Consider the following 12,502-nt stretch of genomic DNA (forward strand, 5'->3'; position numbering starts at 1 on the left):
CTCCCTCCCATGCCTGCTCTGGACTCCAGTTTGGCCCCTCAGCAGCCCATTCTATCCATTGACCTCTCCACGAGCTGGCTGGCACTGAGGGCATCAGTCCCTTTCTCTCTCACTGACCTCTCACAGATCGGTCACTCCTCAGTTTCTTTCTCTCTGATTCCTCTACCTACATTCATAAATTTCAATATCAATATAATTTTAACTTCTACTCTCTCACCTGAGGAACGGGAACAGGTCTGGACTTTGGCTCAGGCTTACACTGACAAGCACCACTGGCTCCAGCCTCACCTGGAAGATGGAGTCACAGACGTCCCCCAAGCCAAACCCCAGTGGGATTTTAATCAAAGAGACTTGGAGGATTGTTACCCAGCAAAGAGGCCTGAAATTACATGATAACCTGCCTAGTTGAAGGCCTCAAAAAGGCGGCTCACAAATCAGTCAATTATGACAACCTTTAAAAAATCTCCCTGGTGCAAGACAAAAATCTGGCCCAGTTTATGTCTTGCTTGGCCTCCACCCTAAGAAAATATACGGCCCTAAACCCAGAGAGTCCTGAGGGACAACTCATTCTTAAAATGCATTTTACCACCCAATCAGGTCCAGACATCCACAGAAAGCTCCAAAAGATTTGAAACAGGCCCTCAAGTTTCCCACTAGAAATTAATCAGGCGTTCAAGGTGTTCAATAACCATGATGAAGTTGTATGACATCAGTATACTTCTGACTTAGTTACTTGCCTCTACCATGAGAAACCCCCAAGCCCTCAAAGGCTAATCAGAGCTCAAACAACCTATGACGAGACAAAAAGGGGTCCAGCCCTCTGGGGCCCTGCTTTAAATGTCAACACTCTGACCACTGGGCCAAAGCATGGTCTAACCCAAAGCCCCCCATCCCTTCCCCCAGGTGGAGGACAACATGGGAAATCCAACTTCCTGTGACAGCCGGGCCTGTCTGTCATGGGGGTCCCCTCCCAGGGGCACCTGCTGGGCACCAACATCCTCTCTGACCTCATCATGTGGACCTCAGACAACTGACACACTCCTTGGATGCCCCTTGGACCATGTCAGCCACTGAGCTCTGGGTAACTCTCATAGTGGAAGTTCCACACATCATTGTCTATAGCATTCCAACAGCCACATGCCTGCAGGACCCTCCCTACTGGACCCACCACCCATGCTTGAAACTTCACTCTCCTGACTCACCCCAGACCCAGTGGCTTCCCAAGCTCACTGGAAATCACAAGTAGTCTCCCCAACCTCCCTCTAACTCACCTGAAACCCAGAAAAATAAATGTTTGATCCTTACCTAGCCCTCCACTTTACACACTTCCTAAAACAAATTTGCCTCAACCTCACCTGGTTCCACCCCGAGTCTAACTCCTTCAATTCTCTTCTCCTCTGGATGGAAGACCTTGTTTCAGGGAACTCTCTGTAACTTTTCCCCAGATGAGGTCCTCCTGTTCACCTTTCTTCTCACTCTCTGCTTGTCCATTCCCCTGGCTCAGACCAATCTTCACCATTCCACCTCACACACCTGTCCATAAAAATAATTCTCTTCTTCCTGCATCATCTGTTGGCTCACTGGCATTCTAGAACTGCTCTACAACCTCCCATGGACCCAAGCCATGGCCAATACATTAGCCTCCCTCCTCTGCTTGATAAAACACTTTCTCTACCCCCATCCCCCAGATTGACTCATTGAAGTTGCTCTACTATTGGCTAGGAAAACTTGTCCTCGACAGGCCCCTTACCCACTCCTCCTCTGACAAAATACACCTACTCACCTTTTTCCTCTCCCTCTGCCTATCTGCACTTCCTGCCAGAAGATCATCCCACACATGTATTATCATCTTCCCTTCCTGCTCACCTATGTACCCCTAGCCCTCATATTAGGTGCAGGCCTCACCTCAATTGCCCCACCTGACTGGCCCAATATAAAGAGAGGCCTTCTTGCCTTTGTCTTCCTCTTTCTGAAAGAGCTAATTCTCATCCTATTATGTGCCCTAAAATCCACACCATAACATTCTCTCCCATCGGGGCCAGGCTTTCTGCCATGCTCCTCCTCACCTGCCTCTTCCCCTTTTTGGCAAGACATTTCTCCCTTCCCTCCATACCTACAGAAAAACCCTAGGCTTGATCCACACCATGTTAGACCAGGCTAATCCCACTCTGGCTCAAAATTGCTGACTCTGCATCTCTATGTCATCAACCTCTGAGGTAGCCACCCCCACCCCACCTTCAGCCTGGACCACAACCCTCTCCGATTACTATCCGGAATTTCAACAAGAGGGACCAAAACTCCCAACCTATCATACCTCCAAAAAGGCCTACCTTCTAAAAAGCAAAGCAAAGTTCTGCCACTTCTGTAAACCTGTCTCTGGACTGATAGCCACCCAAATACAACTCACATTCCAGGCCCAAGTCTGCATCTCCAGACAAATGACACCTGGTATCCCCTTAGGCACACAGATCCAATAAACTGCAATCTTACCATTACATTATCCCCAACCCAAGGCCACTATACATACTTTACTCAAGTTGAAAAAACTTATCCATCCTATCAGAGAGATGAGGACAGGCAGTCAGAGCCACCATCCATCACTATCAACAATGGAAAACCCTCCACTTTTTGCATAGATCGCTCAGAACCCTATATAGATCTAAACTCATGGCCCCCCCTTAATAAATTGGGACAAACACCAGGCTCACCGATGCCTTTTCTTGCCCAACTTTCTAACCAACAGTGAGGAGGCACTCCACCTAGACACCACACTTTTCTTATTACATTGGGAAAATAAAACTCAGAGAGGAAGCCAAATGGCATGCCCAGGTCAGGCCCCACCCTTGACCGAGGCCACACTAGCACTCTCTGTAGGTTTCGGGACAATAATAAAAAACACCTATCAGATTTTTCAGTTTACCATGCACAACCACTTCTGCTTGGTCACCTCAGGAATCTTCTGGGTATGTGGCACCTCAGCTTACCTCTGTCTCCCTGTTAACAGGACTGGGACATGCACCTTGGTATACCTGAGCCCCAAAATTGACATTTCACAGGAAAACCAGAGTTTTAACATCCCCAAGTACACACTTTCCAGGAATCGCAGAGACCCAGTATTGATCCCTCTATTGATAGGCTTAGGCATCACCACAGGAGTCGGGGCCCATGTAGTAGGCCTGGCTACCTTCATCACAACATACCAGTCCCTATCAAAAGAAGTTTCAAGTAGTCTAAAAGAAATGTACAAGTCTATCCTGATCTTACAAAGTGAACTTGACTCCTTAGCCACTGTGACTCTCCAGCACAGATGAGGACTGGACTTGTTGATTGCAGAAAGGGGCAAGCTCTGTGTTCTTCAGGGAGAAGAGTGCTGCTTTTATAACAAGCAATCTGGCATCATACATGAAGCAGCAAAAAACCTAGAGAACTAGGCTAACAGGCTTAAGGAACAAGACCAATCAAAAGGCCTCAGACCTTTTCCTGGAGCAGCTGGATGCCATGGCTCATGGCCATCCTGGGCCCCATGGGCATGATCATTATAATCCTTCTCTTTGGGCCTTGTTCCCTAAAACTTCTGACATGTTTCATCCAAGGACAGATCCAGTCCATGGCTACCAGACAGCTACTCCTGACTGCCTGCTACACTGCTGTGCCTCAAGGACCTCAAGATATGCCCTAAAAAGACCCCTATCCTCCCTCTCTCTTGCAGGATGCCCACACAGCCCCCAGTCATGTTTGAAGCAGCCATGAGAATCTACACCCAAATCCCCCTACCCCCTTCCTCATCTCTTTTTTTCTTTCTCTTATAACAAAGAGACGGGAATGTCAGGTCCCCCACCCAGGCAGAACAGAAAAACATCTCACAGCAGCCCTGCACCACCGCCGCCCTGCACTGAGGTCTTCACACCTACAAGAGATATACAACAACAGGAAGCCAGGACACAGGTTTGAGAGGAACATGTGCCCACTGCACCCAGCAATGCCTACAGGACCAGATGCCCAGCAACCACAGAAAACATCCTGTACCTCTACAGACTTCACCCTCCCCAAGACTCAACCTCCCCCTTCTCAAGTGTCAAAATTTCCACTCTTCCATTCTGGCCTCCCCTACCCTACCCAAACCACCCTATAAAGGTCTCCTTTCACCCCACCCTCAGGGCCAACAGTCTTTTAGCCCTTGGCCCACCTACACCTAGGCTGAAATAAATTCTGCTTGTTGCTTTAACTTTGCCTGATTTGGCGGTCTCAGTTGTGCCTCAGTTTACCCTAACACTCAGGTAGTTCGTTATAACAATGGAAATCAAACTAATAAATTATCAGATTCTCTGAGCAGTCACAGGGGAAGAAATGAAAGGAAATATATATTCATACCATGCCTGCTTCATTCAGCATGTCCACTTTTCAATTTTTTAAAAAAATTATTTTATTTTTACATTTTAGGTATACAATATAATGACATTCATCATTGGAAATTTGCACCTTTACATAACCTCTCTTGGTTCTTATTTTTCCCCCTTCCTCTGCCTTCCCTTTAACCCTTCCATCCCTCCCTATTTACAAAAACTTTGTTTCCATTTTTTCATTTTCTCATATTAATTCCATTCCCTTCTTTCCTTTCCCCTACCCCTCCCACTTCCCCTTCCCCTTTGCACCTTTTATTCCTAGTTCACATTATCTATTATACCTTTTAGTCCTTATTTACACTTTCAGTTTCTCACACCAGAGAAACTATTCGGTATTTACACCTGTGTCCTATTTATTTCGCTTAAGAGTATTGCCTCAATGTGCATCCATTTAGCTATAAATGTCTCTAATTTCTCATTACTTATGGCTGAGTAGTACTCCATTTTATTTTTAAAAACCCATATTTTCTTTATCCAGTTTCCAGTTGATGGACATTTAGGCTGCTTCCAAGTTTTAGCTATTACAAATTGTCCTGCTATGAACATGGGTGCATGTATATCACTGTGGTATGATTCTTTTAATTCTTTGGGGAAGATACCTCAATCTGACAAAAGCTATCTAGGAAAAACCAACAGCCAATATCATACTAAATGGTCAAAAACTGAAATCCTTCACACTAAAATCAGGAACAAGACAAGGATTCCACTATCACCACTCCTGTTCAATATAGTTTTGGAAACATTAGACAAGAGAAAGAAATAAAAAGAATAAAGATAGGAAATGAAGAAGTCAAATTGTCATTATTTGCAGATGACATGATACTCTATATAGAAGACCCCAAGAATGCCACCAAAAGTCTTCTAGACTTAATAACCAAATTCAGTAGAATAGCTGGCTACAAGGTCAACACACAAAAATCAATAGCTTTCCTCTACATGAAAAATAGACTCACTGAGAGAGAAATAGGGCAAACAATTCCTTTCACAATAGCAGCCAAAAAACTGAAATACCTAGGAATCAACCTAACAAAAGAAATCAAAGACCTTTTCTCTGAAAACTATAGCACTCTGAAAAGAGAGATTGAAGATGATATCAGAAAATGGAAAGACATCCCCTGCTCCTGGGTAGAAAGTATCAACATAGTGAAAATCACCACACTTCCAAAACTGCTATATAGATCCAATGCAATCCCAATTGAAATCTCAGCAGCATACTTCACAGACCTTGAGAAAACAATCCAAAAATTCATTTGGAACAAGAAGAGACCCAGAATAGCAAAAGCAATTCTAGGTAACAGAGACATGGCAGGGGGTATCACAACCCCCAACTTGAAACTATACTACAAAGCTACTGTGATAAAAACAGCATGGTACTGGCAAAGAAACAGACCTGGGGACCAGTGGAATAGATTAGAAGATGCAGAAACAACTCCAGACACACTCAGCCATCTCATCTTTGATAAAGGAGCCAAACACCCTCACTAGAGGAAAGATAGGCTCTTTAATAAATGGTCCACTTTTCTATTTAGTCATTCATTCACACACAATTAATTGAGCAGCTATATTTGCCAGGCCTTGTTCTATGTGTATGTTGTCATATGTACTTGCCATATGGACCTGCACATGTCCATGTAGTCTGTCAAAGCAGATGAGCAATGAAGATGGAAGCACATAAGATTATTTCAGACAGTGGCAAGTGCTGAAAGGTTAGGGAGGTGTAGTGATGTCGCTCAAGTAGTAGTAGTGTGAGAAGGGACAGTTGGCTCACTGAGGGAATATTGTTGGTGCTAGGATCTGAGTGATGAGACATTGGCAGCCATCAGCGTCTCAGGGTAGACAGTATCAGCCAGAGGGAGCTGCAAAGTCAAAACCCCTGAGGTGGCCATGAGCATGGATCCTTCCCATCAGGCATCAAGATGAACATACAAGGTACTGTTCTTGCCAGAGATTTAGCTCAGTGGTTCTGCTGCCTGCCTTGCAAGCGCAAGGTCCCAAGTTCGATCCCCAGTACCAAAAAAAAAAAAGTACAAAACCCAAGGTACTGTTCTGCCCAGTGGACAGATGAGGATACTGAGGCCAGACTCGACTCAAGACCACATTGCTAGTGAGTAGCAGGACATCAATTATTGACACTCTGTCTTGGACCAGTAATGTCACTAGAGTGGGCAAGTAATAGGAAGTCATTCTCCTACCTTTGTAAGGCTAAGACCTTCCCTAAATGAGTCGGAGACTGCAGGCTGCCAGCCCAGAACATCCCAGAGGGATTCTACCTGGTCCCAAGGCTGGCAGCTGTCTATGTGTTTGGAGCACTTGGGGTGCTGGGCTCTCTTGGCAGCATATATATGTGCCAGGCTATCAGATTCTAGCCCCTAAATTAGGACCGTGTTAGCCTTTTTCCCCCATGGCTGGGACTCAATATCTGACATCTGCAAATTAGAGGAGGAGAGGTTTACTTTGGTTCACAGTTTCAGTGGATTCAGTCCATGGTCTGCTGACTCCAAGGCACAAACAGTATGGCAGACCTCATGGTGGAAGGAAGCTGTTGACTACATGGCACACAGAAAAGCATAAAGGAAAGGGAGAACCCACTGACAAGGACCAAGTGAACTGCCTCTTCCGACCAGGTCTCATCTGCCAGAAGCACATGAATTACTGAACTCATCAGTGGGTGAATCCATCAATGAGTACAACGCCCCATGATCCAATAACCTTCTAAACACATGCTTTGAGGGAATACTTTAAATCCAAACTGTAACAAGAACTGTAAGCCTCCTCTCTGGGGTCTGTGAGGAGCCCCCTGAGATGAGATTTCGCTAGAAGCCTAGAAGTGGGGGACATGTTGGGAGACACTGCATTGGTCTGTCAAGCACAGAGGCCACCACTGGTCAGCAGAGTGTGTGAACTGCCACTCTGGTCTTTGGTCTCTGTCAGGGCAAGCAGCTGGCAGAGGCCAGGTCCCAGCAAGAGTCAGAGAAATTTGGGACATTGCATCCTTTCCAAATCCACAGGCACCTGTCCTTCCCACTACCTGCAGCTCTTGAGCTCTCTGAACTCCAGTCCACAGCACAAAACTCATCCTTGTAGCCTGGCAGATCTTTGGCCAGCCTCTGGGCCTTCGTGTTCTACAGTGTGATGTCACTGCTGCCACTGACCAGCAGCCAACTGTCACTGACCATGTAGTCTGGTACATGCCGACCACATAGCCACGCAGGGAAGCCAGGTCATACTTGCCATCCTCCATCCCACAGCTTGATGGTCTTGTCAAAGGAGGCACTGCCCTGGTGTCCTGCCATGTATACAAGGGGCTTCTTGTTCTCTGCTGAGGACCAAAAGAATAAGTGGAAGTTGAGCCAGATGCCACCCTTTCTGGGCCCTGGACCTGCTTGAGGCTGTACTGGCCCACTGTCCTCTCCTTCAGCTTCTGCAAGGACCCCTGGAGGTCTTGGGCATTAACTGTGTCCTCGGTGGGCTCACAGGTCTCAGTATGGAGCACAGACTCAGTGCTGACTGTCATCCTGTTTCCCCAGTGGCTGTGACCTTCAAGAGCCTGGCACAGCAGACCATTATGACCCGGTATACTTTGATGGTGTGGTCCTGGGATACAGAATACAGACAGAAAGAACCCCATCCCCTCCCCACTGGAGACAGGTGACCCACTGCGTGTGCCCAATGGGGATGCCCTCACAATGGCTTGAGGTTGTGTCATCCTTGGAGCTTCTGCCCACATAGAAGTACTCAGGGGTTCACGTGGAAGTAGCACCCAACTCAGGCCTGTGATCCATTTATTGTGGCCAGCAAAGGTCCTGTCCCCCACTTACCTGTGCTTGGGTCCCATGGGAGAATCTGGCCACTCTTGCAATCTGAGGCCAGCATTTTGCCATCTGGAGACAAGGATATGCTAAAAACTCAGTGTCTGTATCCCTTACATGTGAAATGCGGTGTCTCCATGCTGAGATATCGAAACCACACAACGACTGGGCACTTTCTCACAGGGCTGAAGGCCCCAGAAATGACTGCTTCACTGTGATCCTCAGAAGAGCTGGTGCAGCAAGTCACAGCTGAGACCTAAAGATAGCCTGTAGCTAGTAGATGATCTCTAGGACCTTTTCTGTCTCCTTGGCCTGGGACTCCAGCATCATCCTCCCTAGGGATGATCTACCCATCATGGACATAAGGGCATAAGGGATCCTCCTGTACCAGTGCAACATTGCACACAAGCTGTACCTAGCTGGGAGTGATGTCCACAGGCACATTGAACAGAAAGCCAGCAGCACCTGGAACTTCTCTAGCAGCAAGGCACACCCTGGGTAGGCCTCCTTCACCCAGCGGTCTCCCCAGGAGGCTCTGTTGCTCCATATTAGTCCCTGCTGTGCCTTCCGGATGCAGTCAACCTTTCTACTCTTCACATCAGGAATTCTTGCCCCATTTTACAGATGAGACACTGAACTGCTGAGAAGTTAATTGACTTGCCCCAAGATCACAGAGATAGGAAATGGCAGAGCCAGAATCCACTCTCTTTGCCAGCTGCAGCCCTGCCTCTCCCACTCCCACAGTAGGTGCTCAGGACATGTTACAGTGAAGCAAAGTCTCTGGGATCAAGTCTGCTGGAAATGGATGTTATCATTCGGGCACATCCTGTGTTCCTGTTCAAGAACTGGTTCATGGTTTCTGCTGTAGGTCATTGTCCAGGTGACGCATTTATCATTACAGCGAGTCTATGCTAAGTCACCCAGAGTGACCACACAGCCCAGAGCCTGGGCTCCTCCCCTTCTTCCTGGCCCTGTGACCCGTTGCTGCTGCTGCTGCCTGCTGCATTCTCACCTCCTCCAGCCCTCAGGCTCCTAGCTTCCCGAGCTACAAGTTCATCTTCTGGGCCTATTTCCGATGCATCCCAAGCAGCCTGTCTGGGAATTAGAAGCTTCAGAGTAACTTCACTGGCTGCTTGGTTCCCTTGAAAGGGGAGCAGGACTTACCACCTTGACTAAGAATCCCGGGGCTCTTTACCCCTTTTGATTTCCCTTGTGTTATGGCTCATCTTTAGATGTCTCCCCAAAGCCTCACATGGTCTTAGGTGGGGCTTTTTCAGGGGTGACTGAATCTAGAGTGTGTGATTGATTCATGTGTGAGTGCTACCCGCCCTAAGTAGTCTGAATAAAACTTCAGTAGTTGCTTTGGTTACCTTCTAGCCACCATGAACTATTCTCCTCTGTGACGCCCTGCTGCCATGTGCCGCCCTGCCTTGGAGGCAGCCGATAATGGACTGAAACCTCTACAAACTATGAGCTAAATAAACCTTCCCCTTTAACTTTGGGTGCCAGGTATTTTGTCTCAGCAACAAGAGAAAAGTAGCTAACACACCTTGGACATGTTTTTGCTGGTATCTATTTGTGATACATAATAATTACATTTCTTCTGGGGAACTTGTGCATATATACACCATTTCTTGATCATTTTGATCTTCTTTCCTCCATTCTCTTTCATCCTGTAATCCCAATCTGATCTCCAAAAGGTCCTTGCCTCCTTGTTTCCTGTCAGCTCTCCTTTATTTTCCTCTTTATTTCTATTTTAACTTTGTCATGTAAGAGAAACCATGCAATATTTAACCCTCTGTGTCCGACTTCTTTCATTTAACGTTATGGTCTCACCATCCATTTTCCCACAAATGATGTGAATTTATTCTTCGTATGGTAAGTAAAGGTCCATCCTGCATATATACCACATTTCCTTTATCTATTTGTCTGTTGATGGGCAAATAATCTGTCTCCAGAGTTCAGCTATCATAGATTTTAAAACCTGCATAAGAAAAATCCCCGCTGTCTGGGATGCCGAACTTCCGCCTGTGGGACTCCTCTTCCCACAGGTGAAAGAGACGCCCCGGGTGGGCGGGGCCGAGTAGCGGTGAGGTTGCCCTTGGCAAAACGGGCCACGGAGTCCAAATGCAGTCTTTGGCTCACACAGTTCCCATTCCAGATCTGCTGATAAACACCCATTCCTTCTTTTAACAGTTATCCCACATGCTGTGCTGCTGGCACTCAGACAGGTGCCAGGGAGGACGAACAAAACACAGAAGTCCCGGGAAAATGCACAACTAGGATGACAAACATCCTCTCTGAACCTCAGTTTATTTTTGCAAAGTGAGAGGGCTCGTGAAGATGTAAGATCCCTCCGCCAAAGTCCTTTTTCTCCACCGTGTAGCTAATTCTCACCTCTAGAGCAAAGACCCCTGGCATGATGCAGCCTCCTAATTGAGTGCTTTCTGATTAGATCTCTTCTCCATTCTGAGCCTGTTTCTCCGTGTGTAAAATGAGAGGGAAGGCCTGCATGATTTTAAAGGACTTGACTTACTCCAGCAGCTTGTGACTCTCCAACATTCTGCGATTCTAGCATGAGGACAGCCGTGGGATCCAGGAATGGCCGTCCATCCATCCTGGGAGCACACCTCCTCCTGCTGGGATTCTCACTTGGTGACCTTCATGAAAGCGTACGGATGGAGCCCCCTCCCAGGAGCTGCTCTCCCAGGATCCCTGAGTCACTAAATTTATCTTCCCCATCATGCTCTTAATCTCTGAAAATTTAATGGCACGACCAACACCTGCCTAAAGAACATGGCTGGCCCATCAATCAATCAAAGGCTCTCAGTGTTGCTTCTGAATAAATGATAGCCCTCAGGTCAGTGGTCAGGGCGGCTGGGGATGATCAGTGCACCTTGGGAGAGATCTAAACTTGCTCCTGCTGGAGTTGGGAGTCAGAGCTGAAAGGCAGGAAGCTGGGTAAGGAGATAAAGACGTCCCCCACGCCCCGCCTGTCATTCGAGGGGTTTAGACAGAACCAGATCTGAGCTCTCACAATCCTGGACAGATTTGTCTTTCTGAAAGGAAAATGTCACTCAGAGACAGGAAAAGATGCCCCAGACCTGTCTTTGGGGTTAAGGAAAGAGATATCTACTCAGAAACTTCAATTATAATCCCAGATTTTCTACAAATTCCATGACTGTCCAGTTTCCCCATCTATAAAGTGAAGATTTTGTTAAACAAGGTGTGTCTGACTTTTGGCCTTGCACTTTTCAGAGATAGCCACTGTCTGGCTCTCTTTCACCCAGAACAGGAAATAGAGGTTCCAAAAGGTGAAGCCACTTGCCCAAGGTCACACAGCGAAGGCAAGACACAACCCTAATGCTGTGCTTTCTCTCCCACACTGGAAACCTTGTATCCTATTTGGCTGCTTTTCCACTTTTAGGAACTGGAGACCAAAAAGTAGTCCCAGGCCATGCACCCCACCAGGGCCTCTGAGAGTTGGGCTGCAGTGGATCTGTGTGACTCAAGCAGTCCCCACACAAATGCGCCAGGCTTTGCATTTCCTTCCCTATGGCAACTCCAAGAATCAGGCACATGGGCAGCTCCAGCCACGGCCAGAAGATCCTTTGGAGTCAGTTCCCAGTGGGTCCCGTGTCCAAGGAGATTCTATACCATGCCAGGAGCTGCTTGGAAATTCCAGTCAACCCTGAATCATAGGAAGCCAGCTCTGCTTGGACACAGCTGAGCAAAAAAATTTAGGGGCTGTCATCCACAGACCCTCGCTGCCAGCCAGGTCTCTGAGAGCACTGTCAGGTTCCCAGATCTTTTGCCTTGGTCCTACATCCTGGGAGACGCATACTGCCTCTGTATTCTCACTACAGTCTTCCAACTGGAAACTCTAGGTCCAGGGCTCAGGGCCTCTGCACATCTCCCCCTACCCACAAGGACACAATCATTGACCTTGATCGCTGAGGTGACTCAATGCGAAGGTTTTTAAACTCTAAGTCATCTGATGGGTTTAAACTTTAAGACATCAAAGCCTTTCTCGAACCAAATCTTACTCAAAATCCCAATATACAGAACAGATGAAAAGGAGAAAGCAGGGGTGAAAATCTCAGTTCCTGCCAACCTGGCTGCTTCTCAACTCCCAAAGCAACCCCTGAGCCCTACCACAGGACCAAAGGCCGCAAGGAACCCAGTTTACAAACCACCACTCTAGCCACAGGGAAAACAGGCCCAGAAGCCAAAGGCCCTGGCCCAAAATTACACAAAGAGGTGGTGCAAGGATAAGGGCCTATCTCTACA

General features: G+C 47.3%; 1 protein-coding gene and 1 pseudogene across 2 annotated transcripts in view; both read right to left on the bottom strand.

Annotated features, from left to right (window-relative positions):
* Cmklr1 (chemerin chemokine-like receptor 1) overlaps nt 1–12,502 on the bottom strand; it is a 185,699-nt gene that overhangs the window by 68,077 nt on the left and 105,120 nt on the right. The gene's annotated exons all lie outside the window — the stretch shown is intronic.
* On the bottom strand, nt 5,776–8,759 carry LOC110348880 (notchless protein homolog 1 pseudogene; annotated as a pseudogene).

Source organism: Heterocephalus glaber, unplaced genomic scaffold (genome assembly GCF_053883595.1).
Source record: "Heterocephalus glaber isolate CG9 unplaced genomic scaffold, H.glaber_assembly_v1.0 deba00001687, whole genome shotgun sequence".
Taxonomy (NCBI): domain Eukaryota; kingdom Metazoa; phylum Chordata; class Mammalia; order Rodentia; family Bathyergidae; genus Heterocephalus; species Heterocephalus glaber.